Raw genomic sequence first — 27,382 nt, forward strand, 5'->3', positions numbered from 1 at the left:
ACCCACTGCACCACACGCCTCTTGTTAATAGTAAAAAAGAAGAAACATTGCAAAAATGTCAGACATCATATTATTATAGGTTTGGGTAAAGATTACCATGGCGTAGTAAAAAGTAACCTCTACATTACAAGGTTAATTTATTCATTAAATTACAAAACAGGGATGCACGGAAATGTAAGTTTGGCCTCTTTACACCACACACACACACCATATCCATATTCCATATAAATACAAGTAAACAATATATCATTAATAAAATAAAACAATATAAGTGAAATACACTAACTTGTACACCAATCCTATATGCCTACCTAGACACACTTATTTATCATTTATAGTGAGAGTAAGAGCACACAATACTGATTTAATACATCTCCTGGCCAGCACACTAGATACCCGAATCAAACACACCTAAAATTGGAACAGGTGCATTCTGGGTATAGTTAAAATACTGTACTAAGCTAGCATGCCATGCTTATGGTGGATGCTGCAGGTGAAGTGTGCATTTACTCTGAAAAACGTTTTGAGGAGCGCAGTGGGATAGAGAGGATGATTGGACGTATTTTATTTATGAATTAAGGTTGTGTCTGGAGTAGTGTTAATTTCGTTGACTAAAACTATGACGAAATATGTTCGTCAACGACCTTTTTTTCCATGACGAAAACGAGACGATGACGAGACGGCACCGACGGCAGTAAACAATAACTGCAACGAAATCATCATGCAATATCGTTGACGAAAAGTGACGAGACGAAAATGTAGTTTACTAATTAAAAACTATGCCAAAATCACTCTTTACTTTCGTTGACGAAAAATGAGGAGACAAAATATTATCAAAGATAACGTTACATCTCATAGTCAGTTTTTCTCCAAGCAGTTCCATTTCCGGTGCTGCGGCTGGGCAGCAGCTGTGTGTCTGTGCTGCGCGCGGCGGTAGATTTGAATTACACCGGGCAGCGGCACAATATGAACTGTCAAGAAGATTCGGGTCTAACTCATGGTCTAACTAACCTTATTTAACAGAAAATAAAATGGCAACAACAGGGCTTGGGAGCAGTGATCGCACTCGCGTTAACCGAATACCCCCCGTCAGCGCGAGTGATTGATAAATTGTGCACTCGACGGATAATAATGGATTATGACGGAAATGTTACGATCCTGTCCGTCAAAATGACTGACAACGAAAAAGTCTAAAGCCACCACTGCTTGGGAGAAAGAAACGATGTGATATTTGGGCCCATTTTCGGTACAATGAGGCGGAGAAAAAAAGCGAATGCATTGTTTTATCAGAAGGGAAGCAATGTGGCCATAACACAAAAGCACCACAAACCTGAGCAGATACTCTCTGCAAAGCTTCTTAATCATTCAACCTGTGTTTTTCATCAAATAAGGACAAGATATAATCTTATTGTGAAATACGTTTGACTAAAATGACAACATATTGGTTTTGGCTAGACTAGTTTGACTGAAATGTTCTATATATTCTGATGACTAAAAAAGACTCAACAGTTTTCATTGACAAAAAGTAGACTAAAATAATTAGTTTGCTTTGACTAAAATAAGACTAAAATGCTCAGACTTTTAGTCGACTAAAACTTGACTAAATAAAAACAGGATGAAGGTGACTAAATATGACTAAAACTAAAAAGGAAATGTAACACAGGACTAAGACTAAATAAAAAAATAGCTGACGAAATTAACACTAGTCTGGAGTAAAACAAGACGAGCACGAATGACGTTCAGACACGTGAGTGTAACAACTAACATTGTAACAATACTAGTGGGTGCTTGCATATGTTTGTGTGCTTGTTGCACTACATACTCTCTTTCTGCTGTCATGTGTGTGTTTGTGGGCTGTAGCTGTTGTCATGTTTACTTTGAGTTTACATCTCTGTGCTGTTGTCTTGGTGTATTTATTATTCAGCTGAAATGGCAGGTTATTTACTTACAGTAATGTAGCCTTATGCGCGCTCTTATCGATTCTCGGTCACTTTAGTTGATTTCTGACTGATTTCTCTTCTTTTGGATTCTAATGTGGCTGTTCAAATATAGGTGTTTTTATTGGGTTTATTGATCATCGAGTGTATACACAAGCAAATACCCATTCATAGAAAAAATGCATTGTTGGTATGGCAGTGTTGAAATCTAACTAAGGCCACCCTAGGACTGCACTTAGAATAATTGTAACATTCTTGCACTTTTCTTAAGTATTTCCATTTGTTTCCCTGCTTTGTAGGCCTACTTCTACTCCATTTAATTTATGTTTAAAGCTTTAGATATGTGTTACTTTTTAGATTCAGGTATTGATTAAAAATTAAATTAAACAAAGAAGTTATTCTTTCACACACACATACGGGTTTTGGGCCGAGGGCGACACCGTACTTCCGGTATCCGCCATTTCACACGAGGTGCAAGCAGAATATCATAGTCTATTGCCTTAATCAATATAGTCAACTCTAAAACACCACATATATGCAATGGCATGATAATATTATTGTGACAAGTGAGGTATTCACCTGGTGTTTCCAGAAGATAGACGTAGATGCTGCCAAAATCGACCGAAGGCAACTTTCGAGAGTCGTTTTTCCATACATCTGCAGGCAGTCTGTAAGGGCAATCGGAAAACCCACACAGCTCTAGTTTACGCTGGTAACGACCTAGAGCACACCCCTCAAGTCCAGAGATGTAATCCGAAGACATGCAGCGATTTCTTCGGTCGTTAATTCAGAAAAAAAACCTAGTGCACTCTGCCTGGCTACGTTAGCTAGCTGTTTATATTAGCACCTCCAGAAAAATGGCGTATTTATATATATATTAGGGCTGTCAAGTTAACGCGTTAATAAATAATTTAAAAAAAATTAACACCACCAATTATTTTAACGCGATTAACGCATGTGTATTTTTTGTCCTCGGCCGCCCCGTAGCTTCAGAGCGCATCGAGTTTAAAATACCATCTACAAGCTGATGCTGACAGCCCCGCTCCTGCCGCCCGCTTGTGGCAGACCACACTTCCACGCTCACCGGCAGGCACCGACTGGCTGTTGGGAGGACCGGGAGGGTGTGTGTATGTGTGGCCTGAGCGAGCGAGAGAGAGACCTTACGTGCATTGTTGTTGTTAGCATCTGGTGCTAGCTAGCTGCGCTAACGGATATGGAGCTGTTTAAATGAAAACAGAGGAGTGACATTTCGCCACAACTGCGCCGAGCACTTGACTTTATGCAGGCAGCCAGACAGTGGGACATTGCACGAAAAGTCTGCACACTCAGCACGGATAGTGCGCAACATGATTGCAGCGTCCAGGCAGCTCCCGTTCGAGCATATGCCTTGAGTTGCACATAGCTCCAACGATCCATCACACACACAAAACACACACACCAACACGTTCTCACTCCCATCCCGTCACATATTGACGGACGGTCAGGGCCCCTCCCCGTCGCTATGTGACGTACAGGGTACCCCTTGCCCGTCAGGCTTCTACGGGCAGGGCGTCCCATAGACCTTCATTGCGGACAGCGGACCCCTTGACCGTCAGGCTTCTACGGGCAGGGCGTCCCATAGACCTTCATAGACCACGTGATCAACAACAATGGCCGACCTTCGTGTTATTCTCGGTGGAAAAGGCCTATTTTAAGGTTCATTTGGCCAATAAAATGCGTTTTGATGTCATTTTATGCGATTAATATGAGTTGTTATTTCTGATTATTTGTGCAGTAGCCTACATGTACATGATGTTTAGTTCGCTAGTTATGACGAAGATTACTTCATGAATGTGTACACATTCATGGTTGCTAAGGTGGTTGCTATGGACGCTGCAACAGCTCCCAGACCACGTGATCAACAACAATGGCCGACCTTCGTGTTATTCTCGGTGGAAAAGGCCTATTTTAAGGTTCATTTGGCCATTAAAATGCGTTTTGATGTCATTTTATGCGAGTAATGAGTTTTTATTTCTGATTATTTGTGCAGTACATGTACAAGATGTTTAGTTTGCTAGTTATGACGAAGATTACTTCATGAATGTGTACACATTCATGGTTGCTGACGTTTTTTTGGTGGAAATGTGTTTTTTCACAGCAAAGTCACCCTCTGTACTTGGACTTATTGGGAGAATCTAAAGGCAAGAACATCCCAAATATTCATTTAGGTCTTTATTTTAGACCTTTAGTGTTGCCGTCTGTGAGGAAAATAAATGGGGCTCAGAGCCTCGTATTTTTAAAATCTTTTTTTCCTTCTAATTTGTTATTCTTTTCAAAATAGCACTGTTATTTACTCACCAATAACACACAATTATCCTTGCTTTTATTTATTGGTTTAATTCCATAATCTCGGGCTTTTTTGGCGTTCGTCAGGAACTGAATTTCAAAATAAAAATAACCGGAAACAGACGTAGGCATTTCGAGCGATTACCCAAGATCCTCAGCTACGCTGATTGGATGTTTTAGCCGCAATGCATGCTGGGATTTGGTGTTTATATTATATGAAATCCGGAAAACATTTAAAAAGAATAAAATAATACTTAATTCCGAGTGCTCTTGCTTTTCTCTTTGAAAGTCATCACATAACGGCATTGTAATACACGGTTCGGCTGCATTGTATATTACAGATCTGCCGTAGTTCTTTATTTATAGAGCCCTGATGAGAAGACCTTTGGAAAAACTGAAGAAATGCCGCCGAAACTGAATACTTGACGTGGATCATAAATATTTCAACAATTAAACAACATCTTCCATTTCTCTTCACACAATACGTCTCCTTGCAGTATCAACACTAATTCGGCTGACTTTTACATTTGATATAATTCATAGATAGGTTATATTTACACCATAACGGTGCACAGCTTATATAAAAGGACTTGTAGTTTTTAAAGATATTACTGATTAGAATTGGATTGCATTTTGAATGTAAGAATGTAAATACTGAGTCTGAAATAGTATAGCAATATGCTGTAAAATTATGTGAAAGCATGAATAAAACTACACATCTTCAGATGTTGTACATACAAGTGTCCAACACTAATAATACAAAGTTATTATGGCTGTGTGTACCTTGTGTGCACCGCCTAGTGGTTAAAGCACGTTATTGAAATATTGTTTTTAAGTGTTTTATTTGTTTAAAAAAATATTAAGAGTACATACTTTCATAGGGGGAAAAGTATAAATATAGAATATAAAAAATCAAGAAGATACTATAAGTGATCTCTACAATAAAACAGTTTAGTGCAGAATGTACAAAGATATTAATAGGAGGAGGTGAAAAACAGAAAAACGAATTAACCTTTATTTAAACATTAAATAACAGATTAAGGTCTTCTTTTAAATAAGAAAAAAACGTTGGGGGTATCTATCTACAGATAAATATTAAGCCTGACAAAGTACTTAACGTCTAATATATTGCTTTCCTGCAATGTTAACTATGTTGAAGCACTTATTTTAACTGATATTATACATATGGATTATACTCTTATGTAGATTGATAGAATAAGAAATGTGCAGAATATGACAGTTTAATGGTGGAGGGACACACATATTGATAGATGTCTTGTAATAAACTGTTGATTGCATAACTACACCGTAGTTGTGTATATGATATCATATGTCAATAAACCTTTGAAAATCTTGAAAGGGATGTGCAAAATAGCCATAATATACAGTCTTTAATTAACTATTAGTAGAGAATAACGAGTAATTAATATACTTTATTACTCGTTTCCATTCATGTCAATTGCAGATACATGTTTAGTCTTCTCAAGCACCAACTATCAAATATCTCTCCTGATTGTTGGCACTTGACAATCACCTTACCTGAATTTTACTCAGGTGTAACTAAAGTCTGATTTAAGGGTTGTTTATATTTCACATCATTAATCAGAATCTGCAAAGTAACTAAAATAAGTGTAGTGGAGTAAAAATACCAGGTTAACCTCTGAATTGTAGTTGAGTAGAATTACAACGTATCAATGAGCTGTCATGTGGGTATATATTAATGCTATATATTAATGCTGCGCATTATGGACAGCGATTTTCACCCATTTATTAATTATATGTTTTACATTTGATAACACCAATGTGTTTAATACTGGCAACTTCTAATTGTGGGGAACACGTTCAGTAGAGACGTCCCATAGAACATTTTGCGAAACACAATAGTGTAGTGTATAGTTCTGGGGGGGGCGTTCGATTCCAGTTTTGGATAGTCTGGCGTGGTTTCGTTCCATTTCAAACAGCTGTTTGACGCTTGGCGTAACCTTGGCGCACTCCAACATCCAATCCCAGACCTTGAAGATTAATCACGGGGACTGTAGTCCTAAACGATAGCTGGGGATTATGGGTAGTGTAGTGTCTTTGGCCACCCTAAACTAAAAAATGTTGACAATCGCAATGATGCTCGAAATGTCCCTTATAGGCCTATGTCTGTTTCCGGTTATTTTAATTTTGAAATTCAGTTCCTGGCGAACGCCAAAAAAGCCCGAGATCATGGAATTAAACCAATAAATAAAAGCAAGGATAATTGTGTGTTATTGGTGAGTAAATAATAGTGTGCTATTTTGAGAAGAATAACAAATTAGAAGGAAAAAAGATTTTAAAAATACGAGGCTCTGAGCCCCGTTTATTTTCCTCACAGACGGCAACACTAAAGGTCTAAAATAAAGACCTAAATGAATATTTGGGATGTTCTTGCCTTTAAATTCTCCCAATAAGTCCAAGTACAGAGGGTGACTTTGCTGTGAAAAAACACATTTCCACCAAAAAAACGTTAGCAACCATGAATGTGTACACATTCATGAAGTAATCTTCGTCATAACTAGCAAACTAAACCTCATGTCCATGTACTGCACAAATAATCAGAAATAAAAACTCATTACTCGCATAAAATGACATCAAAACGCATTTTAATGGCCAAATGAACCTTAAAATAGGCCTTTTCCACCGAGAATAACACGAAGGTCGGCCATTGTTGTTGATCACGTGGTCTGGGAGCTGTTGCAGCGTACATAGCAACCACCTTAGCAACCATGAATGTGTACACATTCATGAAGTAATCTTCGTCATAACTAGCAAACTAAACATCATGTTGCACACACACACACACACACACACACACACACACACACACACACACACACACACACACACACACACACACACACACACACACACACACACACACACACACACACACACACACACACACCACACACACCATTTGTATTGTATTATTGTATGAGAGAGGTTCCAGGTTGAATTGAGGCGAATATTTGTAATGTTCAGAGGTTGTTGTGTTTAATATTCATGAGAATATTTGTCATTGTTCAAATGATAATAAACATTAACATAAAGCATATTTGTCCACTCATATGTTGATAAGAGTATTAAAAACTTGAAAAATATTCCTCTAAGGTACATTTAGAACAGATAAAAAATGTGCGATTAATTTGCGATTAATCGCGATTAACTATGGACAATCATGCGATTAATCGCGATTAAATATTTTAATCGACTGACAGCCCTAATATATATATATATGGCGCGCGTTGCATTGTGGGTAGCTCGTGACGTCACTGTGTGTGAAATAATTAGGCTTGTTTGAGACGCGTTGCGGCTCGCCTCGAAAGTAGACGAGAATAGCCGATCGCAGCCGGGGGAGGTCTCAAAAAGCTCGCCTGAAGTCGGACAGCCCGGGCTGCTTCTCAGGTCGATTAAATGAAATCCTTGCTTCCCTCACTTGCGTCGTTTCCCTGCGTTTAGTCCCTCCCACCAGGGAAGCATGGAGGGACGCAAGGAAACCACGAGAAGCAGGGAAATTAGTTTTAAGAGCAATGGGACGTCCTTTCCTCCGGAGCGTCACGTGAAGCGACGTCCGTTTGTGATGACGCTGCACAGCTGATCGTCTGACAGCAGCTCTGTCCCCGTTATTTCCACACACCCCCCCGCCTCTGTTAGTACACATTTACTGACACAAACATTTGTATCATCTGTTGTAGACCCCAATAAATAAAATAAAATAAGAACTAATTCTCAAAAAAGATAAACGCCATTCTTAAAATTTATAAACGAACAATAGTTTGATTAATATTGATTAGAGTGCACAATAGAAATACAATAATTGAGAGAAGAAAAAGAGATATGTTATCTATCAAAACCCAGTTAGATTAACATTCATTGGATTGCACACTTTGTTTGTTTGTTTGGATATGTAGTAAATTAACATTTTAATAGCACTTAATGACTGACTGAATGGAAATGACAATAAATGAAAATGTAAAACGAAAAAAGCGATCATGAAAATGTTTCCAATAAATGAATTAAATGATTTTTGACCACTTTGTTGTTCAGATATATCACATATTTGTAACTAAATGATACATGAATTGAAACAAAACACGGTATAAACTGAGGAGTGACTCCCGTGAGGTTCATGTATTTTCTTCACTCTGCTCTCATGTCAAGAAGCATCAGATCAGTGCATGCACTGCCTCGTCCAATCAGTGAGCGATACACAGTAAGGGGGCGGGGTGAGTATCTGAGGATTTCATCGGAGGATGGTCTGGTGGTTCCTCGGTTATCGCTCCTCCATGATCGCTCCTCGCTCCTCGCTCCTCGGTCCTCCGGCAGAAATAAGAGCCATGGGACGGTACTCCAGATGGCGCAGGCAAATCAACTTCCGGTGAGACCGAGGAGCGAGGAAATGAAAATAGTCGACCTGAGAAGCAGCCCGGGGGGAGTCGGCTTCGTCTTCTTCTTCTTCTTCTCTCGGTTATTTGGCGGATTGCAAACAACTTTAAGGTGCATACCGCCACCTCCGGCGTCGGCTTGACTCGGTTTGCATTTATAAAGAATGCACACATGTGTTTAATCGTTAATGTCAGATATGTACTAAGTAAATACATTTGTTCCTGCTCATTAGATTCAACTTTATTGTTATTGCACATATTACAGGTACTGAGACAACGAAATGCAGTTTAGCTTCTAACCAGGTGCAACAAGCAGTAAAGTGAAAAGTAATGTACACAATAGACAGAATAAAATATAGAATGAATTGAATGATGAATAAACAGTGAGGGGTATGAATACACTAGATAGCCTGTGAGCAGTATGAACAGTGTGTATGAATATGCTAAGATATATAAAGTATGAAAACGGTAAGCAGTGCAAGTATAGTATAAAATATATGGATATTAATTTCATGATGATAAACATTGTGGAACAATGATGAAAAATGTGAATGGAAGTGGCGACGTAAAACTGACACAAAACAACAACAAACTTTTACCGAGCCAATTGGAGAGTTTCATCAGCAGCACGTGGTAAAAACCACCAATGAGCGCTCAGCTCGAGATACCAGCGAGTCGTTTCCCATCAAGCATTTCGCTACCGCAGCCCGTGGAGAGGAACTGCGCCGCCTCGCCGCGCCTCGCTCTCAAGCCTGCGGGCGTCTTTGTCCCGCGAGATTTCAACGTCTCATGTAGGCGAGCCTCCAGACAGAGCAAGTCGGACAAAATGACTAACCATCATGCAACGCACTAGCAAGACGTCGATCGCAACTGCGCAGGTCTCGCTTGTCTCAAACAAGCCTACTATCTATTATTATAGATTGAGATAAATATCAGTGTTTTCATTGATTAAATTACCTCCATGTTATCAGAATCAACTTTCAAAAGATGTTCACATTAAAGGTAGGTAATTCGCTTCAGAAACACTTTTTGTTATATTCCATGGAATGCTCTTAACATACCGATAGGCGAAGTCCCTCCCCTTCCGGGGGACCTCCATGGGACCTTGGCTGCTTCTCAGGTCGACTATTTTCATTTCCTCGCTCCTCGGTCCTCGGTCTCACCGGAAGTTGATTTGCCTGCGCCATCTTGAGTACCGTCCCATGACTCTTATTTCTGCCGGAGGACCGAGGATCGAGGAGCGAGGAGCGATCATGGAGGAGCGATAACCGAGGAACCACCAGACCATCCTCCGATGAAATCCTCAGATACTCACCCCGCCCCCTTACTGTGTATCGCTCACTGATTGGACGAAGCAGTGCATGCACTGATCTGATGCTTCTTGACATGAGAGCAATACCCCAGCGGAGTGAAGAAAATACATGAACCTCACGGGACTCACTCCTCAGTTTATACTGTGTTTTGTTTCAATTCATGTATCATTTAGTTACAAATATGTGATATATCTGAACAACAAAGTGGTCTAACATTTTTTTATTCATTTATTGGAAACATTTTCATGATCGCTTTTTTCGTTTTACATTTTCATTTATTGTCATTTCCATTCGGTCATTCATTACGTACTATTTAAAATATGAATTTGCTCCACACAAACAAACAAAGTGTGCAGTCAAATGAATGTTAATCTAACTGGGTTTTAAGAATGGCGTTTATCTTTTTTGAGAATGACTTCTTATTTTATTTCATGTATTTGGATCTACAACAGATGATACTAATGTTTATGTCAGTAAATGTGCACTAACAGAGGCGGGGGTGTTTGTGGAAATAACGGGTACAGAGCTGGCTGCTGCCAGACGAACAGCTGTGCAGCGTCATCACAAACGGACGTCGCTTCACGTGACGCTCCGGAGGAAAGGACGTCCCATTGCTCTTAAAACTAATTTCCCTGCTTCTCGTGGTTTCCTTGCGTCCCTCCATGCTTCCCTGGTGGGAGGGACTAAACGCAGGGAAACGACGCAAGTGAGGGAAGCAAGGATTTCATTTAATCGACCTGAGAAGCAGCCCTTATTTCGGAAAAAGTAGGCTTGTTTGAGACAAGCGAGACCTGCGCAGACCTGTGCAATTTCGATCAACGTCTTGCTAGTGCGTTGCATGATGGTTAGTCATTTTGTCCGACTTGCTCTGGAGGCCCGCCTACATGAGACGTTGAAATCTCGCGGGACAAAGACGCCCGCAGCCTTGAGAGCGAGGCGCGGCGAGGCGGCGCAGTTCCTCTCCACGGGCTGCGGAAGCGAAATGCTTGATGGGAAACGACTCGCTGGTATCTCGAGCTGAGCGCTCATTGGTGGTTTTTACCACGTGCTGGTGATGAAACTCTCCAATTGGCTCGGCAAAAGTTTGTTGTTGTTTTGTGTCAGTTTTACGTCGCCACATCCATTCCCATTTGTCATCATTGTTCCACAATGTTTATCATCATGAAATTAATATCTATATATTTGTATACTATACTTGCACTGCTTACCGTTTCATACTTTATATATCTTAGCATATTCATACACACTGTTCATACTGCTCACATGCTGATATCTAGTGTATTCATACCCCTCACTGTTTATTCATCATTCAATTCATTCTATATTTTATTCTGTAGATTGTGTACATTACTTTTCACTTTACTGCTTGTTGCACCTGGTTAGAAGCTAAACTGCATTTCGTTGTCTCAGTACCTGTAATATGTGCAATAACAATAAAGTTGAATCTAATCTTGAGCAGGAACAAGTGTATTTACTTAGTACATATCTGACATTAACGATTAAACACATGAGTGCATTCTTTATAAATGCAAACCGAGTCAAGCCGACTCCGGAGGTGGCGGTATGCACCTTAAAGTTGTTTGCAATCCGCCCAAAAACCGAGAGAAGAAGAAAAAGAAGAAGAAGAAGACGAAGCCGACTCCGAGCTGTCCGACTTCAGGCGAGCTTTTTGAGACCTCCCCGGCTGCGATCGGCTATTCTCGTCTACTTTCGAGGCGAGCCGCAACGCGTCTCAAACAAGCCTAGTATGTATTGAAGTCAATGGCGAGAGCAAGATTATCTTTCGATCCCGTTTGATTGTGCCACGAATTACACATATGATGTTTGTCAATTTAAAAGATAATTTTGCAAGTCAAAAAAATAAAAATGTGTCGTAAATCTGTGAAGTAACACTTTGTTTGTGTGAAACCGCTCAATGAACTACATCTCGCACCACACACCAAGACGGCTGTCACCACGTTGGCACATTTTACTTCTTTCTTTCAGAATGAGGCGAAAAGTATTAAAAGAGGTGAAAATCACTAAAAGTCTGGGCATGTTGAGAGCTGTACACACACACAAGTGGAGTTAGTCGGTTCCGTAAGAGCCAGCATGCGGGACCGGGATTCTGGGATTTGTAGTCTTTCTAGTTGCGTATTTTTCATAGTCTTATATTTCAACAGTTTTACGACAAACTGTGACTTTTTTGACATGGAAATGATTTTTTAAGATTGACAAACATCATATGTGTAATTCGTGGCACAATTCAAACGGGATTGAAAGATAATCTTTCTCTCTCCATTGACTTCAATACATAATTTTTCCGAAATAAGGTCCCATGTGTCGGAAGTAGATGGGCGGGACTTAGCCTCTCTATGACTACATCACACACCTCCACACGCAACCTCTGCTCCACAACCAACCATCGGCATCGCCCCCCGAGGACCAAACTCCGCACAATGGGGGATCAGGCGTTCTGTGCAGCTGCTCCTCACCTGTGGAATCCCCTCCCAGACCACCTGAGGACTCCACAGACCACTGACGCCTTCAAGAAAGGCCTAAAAACCTTTCTTTTAAAAAAAGCTTTTGAATAAACTTTTGTTTCTTTTGTTTGCTTTTATTATGCCTCCTGTAGCACCTTGGGATTGCTGTTAGCAATGAAAGCTGCTTTACAAATCGAATTTATTACTATTATTATTATAATTATTATTATTATTAAATGCTTTGACAATAAATACATCAAAAAAATTCATATGTGGAAGCCGTGGCGCAATAAAAAACACGACCAATTATTTTTGCCGGCCTGGCTAAAATAACTGGATGGCCTACCTGCCTGTCAGCCTTCCATCTCGTGCACAAACTTATCTCGTGCCCTCATTGGTCATGTGCGCGTTCGAGTGTGTTGGAGGAGGGGCTCTGTAAGGAAGTCTGAAGGAAGGGGCAGATTTTTTTCGGCTGCGTACTTTCAAATTCTAGCGCACTCAAGCTGGTTGCTCCCTTCTTACTACCTTTAATGCATCAATGTAATAATCCAGCTATATAATGTTTAATATTCTTAAATGGGCAATTCTGCATAATGAGTAACCTACTTTTTTGTAACAGCAAATTACATTTTATTTGACAATTCTATTTGGGATACTATTTGCCCATCTATCCAAAAATAGCAGGGTATTTGAAACAATCCTGCATTAACACAAATAACACTTCAACCACAGAATATCAAGGATACATAATTCTACTGCTTTCAGATATTTCGTTGTCAAAGGCCCTTTGATTCAATAATGGAAAGAGGAACAAGCGCCAATCAATACCTTGAATCAATCAATTATTTTAAACAAAGTGGGGGTCCCCCGCACTCATGCTGGGATACGGCCCAAGTGTTGATACAGGCCTGCTTGGTGCGTGACAGAAAGTAAGCAAACACTCAACTGTGTGTGTGTGTGTGTGTGTGTGTGTGTGTGTGTGTGTGTGTGTGTGTGTGTGTGTGTGTGTGTGTGTGTGTGTGTGTGTGAAGGAGAGACTCTGAGAGAAAGAACACACATGGTCTTTGACCCTGGGTTCAAGGTGTGTGCGTGTGTGTGTGTATAGTTGTGATTCAAGTTGGGTAAATATAGCTGCTGGTTGCTCCAAGTGTTAACATTCAGACAGGGACCAAATGGAAAGAAAGACGGATATGGACAAGAACAGGTTGGTGCATTTTGACTCTTAAACATAATGTCGACTTCCCTATATACACACACAAACACACACACACAACCCACTCCCCCCACATGGTAACCTTGTGCCCCTTACACCAGTCTCCCCTCCTCCAACTCCCTCCCCCAATCCCTCAATCCCCACCCTCGATCCCACCCGCCCACCGCCATCACGCCTCCCCATGTGTGTGTGTGTGTGTGTGTGTGTGTGTGTGTGTGTGTGTGTGTGTGTGTGTGTGTGTGTGCGTATAAGAGTAGCCGATTGACTTATGCCTTCATTTCTGAGCTGTCACTCCTGGCCAAACACCATGACCCCTCAACCTCCATTTTGGAGGCGCACATTTTTTTCTTTCCTTCAGCGTATGAATATAAAAAACACATGTGGCCCAAAAGTGTGTGTGGGGGGCTATGTGTGTGTGTGTGTGCACATGTTTATGTGTACAGGTAAATCAAACGGACACAGCTCCTTTGAATGGCAGGAGCTGAATTACTTTTGCACTTCAATTTTGCACACCTGCCATTTATGGCGAACACCAGGCTCAGCATAAACCATAAAAGCGAAATATGTTGCTTCAAGATACAAATCAGAGCCCGTAAATATCAGAACCAGGTGCAGCAATTACAGGTCAATCCTTTCTGGGTAAATTACTTTGCATATTATATGTATGTGGTTATTAGTGTAGGTTTAAGTTGTATACTATTAAGGGTATTTACTAAACATTTCTTGCTTTGATGGCAGTTTTTATTTTGAATCCTTAACAGTGTACAGATGGGGAAAAAAACAATAATACCTCACATAGGTTGAAAACTTATGGTAGCTTACGTGTCAAATCAGGGGCCCTGCGTACTCAGGTTCCTGCAGTGGTTTTATCGGACTCCTACTTTAACTATTTATTCGTTTTGATGTTTTTAAGAGTGACTCAGTCGTAATAGATTTTTTATTTTGGGTTTCTTTCCCTGTATTAATAAAGCTCTATAAACTACATTGATGATGATCAGCATCTTCTTGTGCCAGTAAACACACAAATGTTAACCTGCATGGGGACAGAACATGTATGTCAATAGACTTGAGTTAGCTTTAAGCAATTTCAAAATTGAACATTATGTCCCAGTCCCAACATGCTCTAGATATCACCAAATCAGGAATAATATATCAATTACATTCAAAGGCAATATAAACATTTGTGTATTTCTTTTTGTGTTGTGTAGGTGTTATATTTATTTTGACTCATTTTGAAGTCCATATTTTTCCTCCCATGCCACAGGAGAGCTTTACCAAATCAAGTGAGGGTCATTTAGGTTGCAGCGCAGTGCTATGATGCACACATTTACACATGCAGGACAGAAACAATGCGTCCGTCTTGGCCGTCTGTAGGTCGCCAGCCATACCAATCAGGTCCCAGCCAGAGGTCGAGATGACAAACACAATAAGGCAGCAGATTCATCACCCCGTGTGCTCTGACAGTAATTGTCCTGGGTCCATGTCACAGTCCCCCTGTTAAAAAAACAAGGGATGCTCTTCTGATAGAGATGACATCGGAACCAGTCACATATATTTAAGCCAGACACCTCCTCTATTTGTTATGACATACTTTCAATTTAGCAAAAGGGCCCCTCTGAAGATGAACGGTTCCCTACGTGGGAGGAGGTAGACCTGTGAATGCAGGTCGCCGTGTGTAATTTAGAATTTGGTGGAGGAGGCGAGACAAGCGATGGGATTTTGTTTTTAATAAAAAGGCATGTTTTGCCTTGTTGCTGAATGTGAATGTTGGCAGTACAAGGGCGAGCTAGACGTCTGTCTCTGGGGGATACGGCAGTCCAGATCGATAGGTGGAATGTCAGATTGAATTGAGGTCACTCTTTGTCTCCCCAAAGAGGTCCCACTTACTGACTTGCCATCAAAATGTAGCAGGGTATTAAGTGAAAGGGAGGGTGTGAAGGGGGAGGAGGCCGGACAGTTTGTCCCGCTGACCCTTGTCTTGTCAGAGCAGCGAGGCTTTCTGTTCTGCAACATGTTCATCCTCAGCTATCCTGAGACACGGTGTATGGGTGACACTGGTGTTTGAAGGATCAATAACCTGATGAGATGTGATCAGGCTGTTGTTATTTCATTCTATTTAAATGTTAAACAGACTGACCATAGTCTTCTGCACTGTTCGAAATTAAATAATGCACATTTGTGAGAGTGAATATGGTGGCGTGATATAACTTGATTTTCATTATGTTTCAACATCGTAACTAATAATTAAAGAACGATTATTGAACCAACAATAAATGTACTAATCAATGCTGCACTTTTACTAGCAGCTCTTTGTTTAGGTCTAACGTCCCATAACGGAGCTGTGACGTTATTCACTCTTATCGCTGTTGTAGAGTAATTATATTTAGATATCTTTATGGGAAGTTGTTTGAGACCAGACTGAATCCAACAGAAGAGTGATTACTGGACTTAAATGTGTCAAGTGGCCAGAAACACGACTCCAAACACAAGCTAACAATGCTCACTGTGTAAATGCTGACCCTTTTGTCAATGTCCACTCTATAAGGGGGTAATAGATTATGACAGTGTTTACAACTTGCTAAGCAAAACAAAGTACATTCAGTTAATACTATTTTTAATTGATTAAGTCATAAAAAGAGGGGTATTTTTCTAGCTTGTGAAATTGAATGGTTTCAATTTACTAGTCATTTCATATATTGAAAACACTCAAACTTCAACAACCCACAATGTTTATTATAGCATGACAAATGTGACTAAGAATCTCATCCACCAGTGTGGGTATTGCATACTGTTTATGAAAACAAGACAAAGCCAAAGTTCATTTTGAGTTTCATTAATTTCTGTTTTTTTTTTTTTTCTCTGTATGAGTTAAACTTGAATGCATGACAAAAGAGCCAGGCCTGAAACCCTTTACTGAGCACACCTCTCGACACTTGATATATAGAGCATTAGTTCTCCAAAGCTAATATTATAATGAATTGGATCTGTGTCTACGTGTGTGGCCCAACATCGGACTGTTTGTGAAGATGTCCCAAAGGCAATACCCCCTTCTCCAGAATCAACAGACCCCTATTTAGCATTCCCAGAGCCCCTGAAATGAAACGTTCATTTTTCCATAACTGTCATCTCCGGCAAAGCATTGCGGGGGAATTGGATCTGTCTCGGCACAACCCCTCTCTCCTCAGATCTCATCAAGCCTGTGTTGGACTCGCCCCTCTCCCACGGAAATTGCTCTGAACGGCAGGAAAACGCACATCATTGAGGTGCAGACCAAAAATGGTATTGGCCCCCTTTCGCATACAGACCCAACCCCCCCTCCAGCGCTCCTCTTATAAATCCTTAAAGAGGGTCCTGACTCCAATGTATGGCAACACCATCAATATTGATGTGGGAGAAAGTTCTTCCAAAGCCGCCACAGTCACAGAACATTAATATTGATAGTGTTGTGCACCAGCCCGGACGCTCTAAAATGGTAATGGCATCCGGACTGGGGGTTAGAGGCCAATATCATTGCTGCATATGGATATGGCTGTTTAGCTGCAAGTAGGACAGGAGGCCATGCCAATCTTCTTGTTCTCTTTTCAACCTGACAAACCTTAGCAAGGCATGGCTGGGGTCACTGACAAACTTTGACTCTGACTTCATTTGATTTGCTTCTTCTAATGAACTTTTAAGAAAACATTCCCAGTGAGATTAAGGATGCTTTTCAATGGACCAACCAAAATATACCACCAGGAATCATGATTCTTATCTGTGGTAAGGATGGCTCAGCGGATGGAAATGTTAGTGTGTCTTTCATTCAGTTAACCACCTACCGTATTTTCCGGACTATAAGTCGCTCTTATCGAAAAATGTGTTGTTAAGAGAAAAAAAACATATATAAGTCGCTTCGGTGTATAAGTCACATTTATCCACTGAAGTCTTCATCCTCTGTGTTGATGGAGCAGCATATCCTGCTCCGGGCTGTCGTGGGACTCTCCATCAGAATCAGCCCCGATTAGACCTTTCTGAATCCCGACAGGATGGTGTCGGTCGTCACTGAAGCCCATGCAGTGTCGATCCATCCCACAACATCCTGGAAAGTTACGTGACGCATCCTCCCGGTTGCCGTGATTTTTTTCTTTTTCGGTGGTACAGCAGTTTTCAGTTGTCAAGATTGTATACAGTGCCATCTCTTGGCCGTAATTTGAACGCAGTCAGACAAAATACAATATATAAGTCGCTTCGGAAACTTCTATGTTTGGGATTTAAAAAATGCAATCTCTGTTTGGATTTGAGAAAGTTTAACCCAGGGGCTCAGAAAACACAGAACATAAAGTAGTTATTCGGTTTTTGTTTTATATAAGAAATGACCACATGATGTCTCTAAATGAACTTGATGCTGTTGGTTGTGTTATGGGAAATGGAAGACTATGTGTTTTTGGAGCTTGACCCATATTAGAGACTAAAACTCTTTATTTTAACCACTCTTCCCCTTTGTTCGTCTTCCGTGACATTCAGTACTAAATTGCTGCAGTGCCCCTTTAAGAACATACAATGCCAAGTGACCAGATTTATCTCTTTTTGCATGATTTTAATGAACCTTATATAATTGGCAGTTTAAACATGTCCTTCATGTGCAGGTGACTTTGATGCATTAACCAGCGGTGAACAGTACAGCATGTATCATGCGTTTTAAGAGGAACCGTCAGCCATAATGATATCATGGCTCTGTCGCCCTGGTGTCCTCTGCTTGTGCAAACATATTATACTGAGGCAGTTTTCTGGGTCAGTAAGTTAAATATTTCAGATGGTTTATTTTTAGCACCGTCTGTTTCCACTTTGTGTATGTGCTGCATCTTGTGTGTGTGTGTGTGTGTGTGTGTGCATCTCTCTATCTGCAATAACTGCAGGCTGCATTTGACCCACTAAGTTATCTTCACATTCCCCCGGGGCTAATCAATTGAGTGTTGTGTGCAGAAGGGGGCCATTATAATTGCTTGCAACTGACTGTTAACACATGCAACAACATACAGGACATGTAGGGGCTGTTTTGACAATGGAAGTGAATTATTCCTTATTGTAATGTCAGTTTTACCCACAACCTATCAGTTAGGCTTCACTGTGTGCTTGTTTCAATTAAGCCATGTTTTAGCTGCTATGTTTACTGATCAATGAGCCATTAAAACCCTTAAAACACCATACAGTTCCTATGGGAGACACCTGGGTATCAAAAGCCAATTACTTTATCTATTTTCCAACTTTATAAGGTTGCTTGCACCCAATCCATTTAATGTGAACATAATGGTCGTGCACAGTAGTTTGAATAGTCGCTGTGATGAAGCAATCGGAAAAACTAAATCACATTAGATCACTTGTACATGGCATTGAACTGTCTGGGTGCAAAGAGGGCACAGTAATTGCTGCAGAGATGAGTGGTCATTGAACTGTGAAAAGCAGACAAGTTTTCCACAGATTATGAGAAGCAGAATGATTGGAAACTGCCCAGGGGCAAAGGTCCCATGATAGTTTTTGACCTTACAACATATGTGGAATCAATGCAGGGCTCTGTTGTTGACCTTAGCCTTTCAATGAAACACATACCGCTGCTCTGTTTCGTAAAAACAGCGCTGTAGTATCAATTCTCCTCCTCTGCTTTGCTTCTCTCTTTTCTCTTATTTCAACTTTCCCAGGCTTTCTTCAGATTTTTTAGACTTGAGAATACAGTCCATCAAATACAGATTAAAATGCATGTACTTACAGACTTGTATTCCTTCCAAAATTGGTCAATATGTATTTGAATTTTTTTTATTTGGTACCATAGTAAAGATGGCAGATACAAATTACTCACATAAGTCATATGCAACAATTTGTTTTATAAAATGAACAAGATGTCTTAGAAATAAAACAGACTATTGCCTTCATAATTGCATACATGAGAGCTGCCTGCTCTTGTGATGAGCCTGCTGGGAAAGTGCTGTTTTGTTTGGAGCACATGTGAATGGCAGAAAAAAAAACTAAAGTTATAAGCTACACCATTTATTTATTGTTTTATTCATTCGCTTGGCAAGTTAGGCACTATGATTAGACTGCATAGCAGGGCTTTTTAGATGAAAGCACAAGTAAAAAGAGTAACAAATAAAAACTTCCGCTGACTCTTGTTGTTCCTGTCGGCATGTGAAGTTATTCAAAGCCTAAATGAAGTGGATCCATACTGACCGTCTTGCTCAGAAACCCAGTGATATAAGCTTATGAACACACGACATACAGAGAATAAAGATACTTCATTTTGAAAGCTCTGTTTCAAAAGAAGTCTATCATGTCACTTCATCTGTAAACGGGCTTGCAGCCATTCCAGGCGCTGCCACAGGGCCCCATTGTGCCTCTGCCAAGCTGTGACAGGGCCCCGTCCAACTTCTCACCTGCAGCATTGTCCACCGGAGAGCTCAGTGCGGAGTAATTGGGAGCCGAGATTCCAGGACAAGTTTCTTTTTGTCCATTTTGTGGGAATCATTGACCCGGACGTGTGAGGTCACAGCTGTGGTAATTGGGGCTGTGTGATGCAGCTGTGTGTGTATCTGTGTATGTGTGTGTACAGTACAGTCTTTGAACATTTGTTCTGAATTACACTGGTTGTGTATGGAAAGTATTAGCAATGCGTGTTCTCCTGTTTCAGGCTAGTGTGTGTTCCTACTCTGTCCCTGAGCTACAAAGGCATGAGCTCTAAAACTGAGCGCCTTTGTTCGACCACTCAAAGAATGTTAGTGCTCTGTGTACCACACAATCACAGCTTTATCTATCAAGAAATGGCAACAATCATGTATTCAGACTATGAGAAATAGCACTATGTGAAAAAGGGGGAGATCAAAAATCAGCTTGGCTCTTGGCTAAACTGCTTCCACTGCACATACAGATTGTCACACTGCATGAAGCAACACTCACACCAGTGGCACTCTGGATTAAGGTTAGGAGTATAAATAAACAGGAAAACTGCAGGACACACTCAAAACCATTCCCCATAAGCTGGGAACAGAAAATGTCAACATTGATTCTGATAGGTGCTTTGTTCATTCAGCTGTTCTCGGCTATTCCTCTGTTATAGGCCTACCCCGAAAACAATGACCATACCCAAAACTCTCTTCCTTTTTTTCAATATGGTCTTAGCTACAATCATTTTATGGATGTATCTAGCCTTTCTTATGTTGGTGCATTTTTACATTTAGTGGAAAAGTGTAAGATCAACATCAGGGTGTGAATCATATCGTGCTAGCCAGAGCTATGGACTTGACTCACATGATTTGATTACTGAAGACACCTGACAAAATAAAAAAGAACCGCAACTCAACCTTGTATCCAACAACATGACTCGCTTCTTCCCTTGGACTTGCTCCATTTGACCTAAAAATACTTGATACATTTCCCCAAGCCCAAAGATTATAAAGTACGTTATTTAAAAAGTGTGCCACGAATCAATTAATTTTCCTGAATCAATTAAAGCTAACACTATTATTCCCGCACTAGTTGGCACTTAGCTCCCTAGATCCACTTTGTTTGAACCACCCTCACATCATCCAATCTACTTGCAGGAGAGAATTATGCAATATACATAGTAATATACATTAAAAAAAAAGCCGATCCAAAATAGATTTTGGTTAGTTCAGGATTTTGGGACATTGCAAAACAATGACTTGGTACAACCTTTGACATGCACAATACAAAACATGACTTCATAAACACTAGTGGTCATAAACTCAGAAAGCAATTGGACATTTTTGGCACACATATTTGAATCATTATGACAAAATCATATAAATCTGATAAAGACTTCAAGTTTATAAAATATAATGTAATTTCTTTGTGCATGAGTGTTTACTCTCTTTATCTCTTCAATAATTTCCTTAGAGGAATCGTAGTTTCCAACAGATAAAGAGATCAATGCAAATTCAATTACAAATATTCATGAACACACAAGATTATTAGAATCTTTAAAGAATGGACACTTGGAATCCCATGTGGTTAAAATCATGTTCAAAAATCGAATTGACAAAACAATGAAAGATTATATGTTGACATTGTAAACTTTTGGACCTGGAAACGGGGACCTCCATTTGGCCCTAGAGGTGAAACCCCATCCCAGGTCATCGGCCTGAACCCCGACTGACCAGCTGTCAGTCTGCACACCGCCCAGGAGTCCTCCGCCTGCTGTCGTTTCCACTGTCACAGCCCCGGGACGCAACCACCTGTCATGACCTCAGGGTTCACTCACTGTAATGCAATAGTCACTAACAGTGTAGGACTGAGGCATCAATCTTGGAGGATTTAACAGTTTAAAGCCAGTTAAACTTTGCTCGAGCTCTCTAGTAGTGCAGCAGGATCCGTCCAAAATCCCTCATTGGGAGACAGAGGCATGTTTTCCCAGACCTAGACTAATCCTCTTTACAATTCAGAATCTGGTTTTAACAAACAGACTTTGCTCAAGTCTGGACCAATTTACAAAGTTCAGAGCCAGGTCATTGCCATCGACACACAATCTAGCTGTACTAAAAATAAATGAAGGAAAGCATTTGAAATTCAAAAATCAAATGTAAAATTGCCATGTCAAGATTAGTAATTATTAGGGATGTGACGATATATCAAATATCGCGATATCGCGGTAAATAAATGTCTCAATACCGTCGTGAGACTGACAAAATATACAACATTTTTTTTAAAACATTTTTTTCAAGGGAGACCTGTCCAACATGGCAGCAAGTAGGTTACAACATGAACATAAAATAACAGATAACAATAAAGGACATTGTATTTACAGGGCTACATGTACATACCTAGAGACATTGACAAGTACCAACAGTATATTTATATCTCGCCCTGTCAATAAGCCTATTGTAAACGACCAAACCTCCCAGCTTCTACCTGGAAATGTGGACATGCTCATATTCCTAAAAGATAACCTTGATGATGCTGAGTGAGTGAGTTAGTGAGTTACTGTAGAGTTGAGTTACTTGAAAAACTAAAGTGAAACTTGATTTATTCTATTGCAGGGTCTGATTATTATATTGTTGACACTTTAAAATACTACTATCCTACTAAAATGCTGTACAAATCAGATGTATTATTTAATAAAGAAAAACAATTCAAGTAAAAAAAAGTGATTTTTTTTAAATTTATTTTTCAATATCGCGATATTATCGTACCGTGAGTTTTTGGTATCGTTACATCCCTAGTAATTATACTTAAATGTATTCACCCATAGTAGTAAGTGGTTTTCAATAGGTTAAGGAAGGCTTTTTTGGGAAGAATTAATAAAAATTACAGCTCAAGGATAATCTAAATAAGGAACATTTATTTATTTTCCTACTAATCCCTTTTTTTCGCAGCATAGACCCCGACCTATTTACTCTGCTTAACAGATATTAATTGGTCAGATCATTATTACATCAACGGATAACTTTCAAAGATAACAATAGAGTTTCTGTTTGAACGAAAAATGCAAAATGTGGTTACTAGATTCCAGTCTATGATTGTTACTGTAACATGTTAAAGTAGAACTATATATAATTGTAACTGTTTTGAGTTTTAAAAGATTGAAGATTAAGTATACACAGCTTTAAAACACTTGCGTTTCTTGTATACAAACTTCCGAAACAGACTTCATATTAGTGTATAATATAGAAGTGGGAGACAGTATCAGTCGATGAACGACACAGGGTCTCCCAGCCAGTCCTCCAGGGACAGCTCTGTGACCTTTTCATTTACGATGTGTGTGGCGGCACAAGTAACACGACTTGTTCTGGCAGAACTCTGTGATGCCCTCCAGGCTGGACACCAGCATGTGGTCCATGTGTGACGTACGCACACACACACACACACACACACACACACACACACACACACACACACACACACACACACACACACACACACACACACACACACACACACACACACACACACACACACACACACACACACACACACACACACACACACACACACACACACACACACACACACCAAACACACACCCCGTCCCTCTGACCTCTCGTTGACACCCTGTGACCTTACAGGAGGGCAGAGTTAATGCATAGATATGAAACAGCAAGGAATCAATTAGACATACTCCTTTCCTCTTATAAAGCAACAGCATTCTTTTCCAAAATATAAAAAGCTTTGTGTTAACAATACTTAGTAACTCATTTAAAACTGTCTCTGTGCCTAGACAAGCATCAGTGTCATTAAAGGGTGTGATACAGACCAGACTGACCTCTCAACAGACCTCTTTATAACAAGCTTAGAGGCAGTGTTTACAATGAGCGAAAGCCTCTTTGTACTTCAATCCGTTTGTGTCTGAAGTTACAGTACAGCATTTTATTTGTTTTTCAGAGGGACAGTTTCCTCATATCTTTCTTTCCTGTTGCAAAAAATGTGTTCTCCTGCACAATTATTTCCTTTTATAAATTAGGTTAAGCATTTTACTGCATTGTGACCACACTTAAGTGTATTTCTAGTCATTTGTGTCCATTTATATTTAATCTTTTTTGTGTTTACTCTGGTATATCTAATTGAAATGTAATACATTGTATTTTTGTAATGCACCTCATGTTAAACACTTTGCATTGGCTCTGTGTTACTACAAAAAACAGATAAGCCACATTGTTATTTTTGAAAAGAAACCTTTCAAAGTTAAGGTCCCTTTAATAATGGAGGTCTGGACCCTTATCAATACTTTGATAAATAAAACTGGACAGATAGACATTTGTTTATATTCTTTATTAATAGTTAAACTTCCTGTAGTCAATCGTTGACTTTGAGAAAAGCTGCCATTCACAGCATTTCTGCTACAGTTTCCAAATCCCTTTATTATTTTCAGAAGAGCTTCAACACTGAATTCAGACATTGTGTCTTTGAGCTCTGACAGGCCAGCCTTTAATCAGCTGATGCCATTTGTCAGCTAACATGTGATGCGAAAGGCCATTCAATAGTCCATACAGTTTTCTGCCTAAAAAAGAAGCTACAGATGTGAGCTTTTTCTGAAAGACAGAGAGATCTTTTCAAAGTGAAATCCTTATTCAAAGTTTTTGGTGTGAAACCTACAAGCAGTTTGTGGCATTTTGAATATAACTGTTTCATGTATGTATAACTATCTCTTGGCGAGAGACAAACTGAACAGAGCACTGACATGTTCATATTTCAAAGGATGCATTAAACTCGCCATCGATGCGTCCGGGGGAAACGACAATATTCACAGATGTTGCACAGATTAAACTGACTCCAACAAACTGCTGTCCTTGCCATGTAGTCACCATTCATCAGAAACAAACATCCACTATACTTTACATCTGCTCCTACCTTACTGTCTTCCTCTGTCTTTTATTAAAATAAACTATTCATATATATCTTTCACTTAATTGTATTCTCCTTTTTAAATCATTGTTAAACCTAATTGTATATATTTTAGACCGTGTGTATCTTATCTTAAGGCCTGCTTTTGTGTAATGATAAGAAGTCTGAACTGCCCCTTTGATGAGCGCTGCTGTAAAAGCAGCGTGCCTTGCTTCTGCACTTTGAGGTTAAACTCAACCAAGAAAATATCTCAGGGTCCAGAGAAGCTCTGAGGAAATGTTTGTATAACTTAGATGCCTATCTGCCCTTTAACAACCACTGCTGGACGCCCTGGACCCCCGCTGCCTGGGTGGAGGCAGGGTGGTGGGGGTCCTGAGCAGCCCCCTGGTGTGAATGTGTGTAAAAGTATAACTCTGAGATGTGTTGGTAAAATAAAAATGAGCATGCATGCTTGTAAATCTGCTCTCAGGATAAAGGGAAACCTGTCCAACACTGACAACTGGCTTTCCTTTCAGGGTCCATTTGTAGAAATACAGACTTCCACTCGTGGCTTTCTTCTACCTCGCAGTGTACCTGAGGGATATGAATAAGTCATTAGAGGAAAGTCTTCATGTCGTCAACCAGCTGAATGTAAAACTGGGGTTACTCTCCAGCTCACAGAGGAAGGTGCCGGGGTTGTTTTGCCCCCGTAAGAGGGGTTGTTTCATGTGTTTCTGTTTCCCTTAAATATTTATTTTTGCTTAGTGTGTGAAGTCTGTCAAACATAAAGAGGAGAGAACCTGCACGTTGTGAAGTTTTCACACATTTATCGTGATTTTTTTATTTAAAATATTGATGTTTACCCATTATTTATTTTTAATGCATTTCTATTGTACGGCAGAAACTGGGGCATGATGGGAGGCGAGAATATAGAATTTCCATCTGTATGGAAAGGGGGATTTAGTATTAATGCAGATATATTATATTTTACCAGATTTGGGAGGACGGCTCACCAGACTTCCAATTTAGGAGGAATTCCCAGAAGATTGATAGGACAGTTTGGATCTGGTAAGTTTATATAATATATATGTAATTTTTCATTTAAAAATAGCTGTTTTTAGCCTCTCAAATATTGTGATTTCCTTATTTTATTCTGTATTCATATTATTAAACTGAATACCTCTGGGTTTATCACAATTCAATCATTTCTACCAACAGGTTTCAAGGCAGGAAAAAACAGGAAATGCCCTTGTTGTTTATTTTCGCTCTAACCTCGGCCATCACCACCCCTCCCTCTCTCTCCATCTGTCTGTCGGCTGAGCACAAGACAGAACCAGGATCATAATGGTTAGTGGTGACCGGTGCGTGACCCCGCTGCATTCTGCTGTGCCCTTCTGGGTGTGCCACAGTGGGGGAAGCTAAAGAGCTTCCACAACCCCTGACATGTCTGCTGGGCTGTTTTGTTAAATGCACAAAAGCACGTGTGTGTGTTTTTGTTGTGTGTCGTTGTGTGTACATGCTACACCTTTAGGTTGTTACTTTTCTACATGATTGCAAAGCTCTGTGGATTAGCATGTGCCCGCTGTAAAGGTATGTAGGGCAAAGGGCAAAGTGAACATGCATGTTCAGAGGATCAATCTTCGTGTGTGTGTGTGTGTGTATGTGTGTGTGTGTGTGTGTGTGTGTGTGTGTGTGTGTGTAGGTGTGTGTATGTGTGGTGTGAGTGTGTGTGTGTGTGTGTAGGTGTGTGTGTGTGTGTGTGTGTGTGTGTGTGTGTGTGTGTGTGTGTGTGTGTGTGTGTGTGTGTGTGTGTGTGTGTGTGTGTGTCATCCCGTAGCTCCCAGGGAGATCTGTGACCAAAGATCCTCAAGTTTAGAGTTCATCTTCAGTTCATAGAGAGGTTCATCTGGCGGTCAGCGGGGCCACTGTTAGAGCAGCTTCATTCTCCCTTCCTCTCTCTCTGCTCTTACTCTCTCATACCAACCCCCCCTCACACACACCCACACATACTCTCCCTTTCTTTACATACAGCTTTCTATTTTACTCAAATTCTTCCCCTCTCTGTTTCTCTCAGCTGATGTGCCTTCAGTTTGACCCAGGATGTGGGCAGTCAGGTGGCAAACTACAAAAACAAGACGCTGTATTATTATTTTTCACTTTTTGTTCGAGCATTCAAATGACTGTCTTAGCCTCGATCAAACTGAATGAATGAAACATTGTTTTGTAAAACGTACCTGTAATATGTTGTGGAACATGTCATAAATATGTAAAATATATATTGTAAATAAATATATTTTATTAAATTACATATTTTTTGTGTATACAGTATATACACAAATACATATAATAGCATGGGAAATGGGGCTTGCAATTAGTAGCAAAGTGAAATTATTTGCAGCTGTTAGCACTTATCTGCCTGTTG

Source organism: Gymnodraco acuticeps, unplaced genomic scaffold, assembly GCF_902827175.1.
Source record: "Gymnodraco acuticeps unplaced genomic scaffold, fGymAcu1.1, whole genome shotgun sequence".
Classification (NCBI taxonomy): Eukaryota; Metazoa; Chordata; class Actinopteri; order Perciformes; family Bathydraconidae; genus Gymnodraco; species Gymnodraco acuticeps.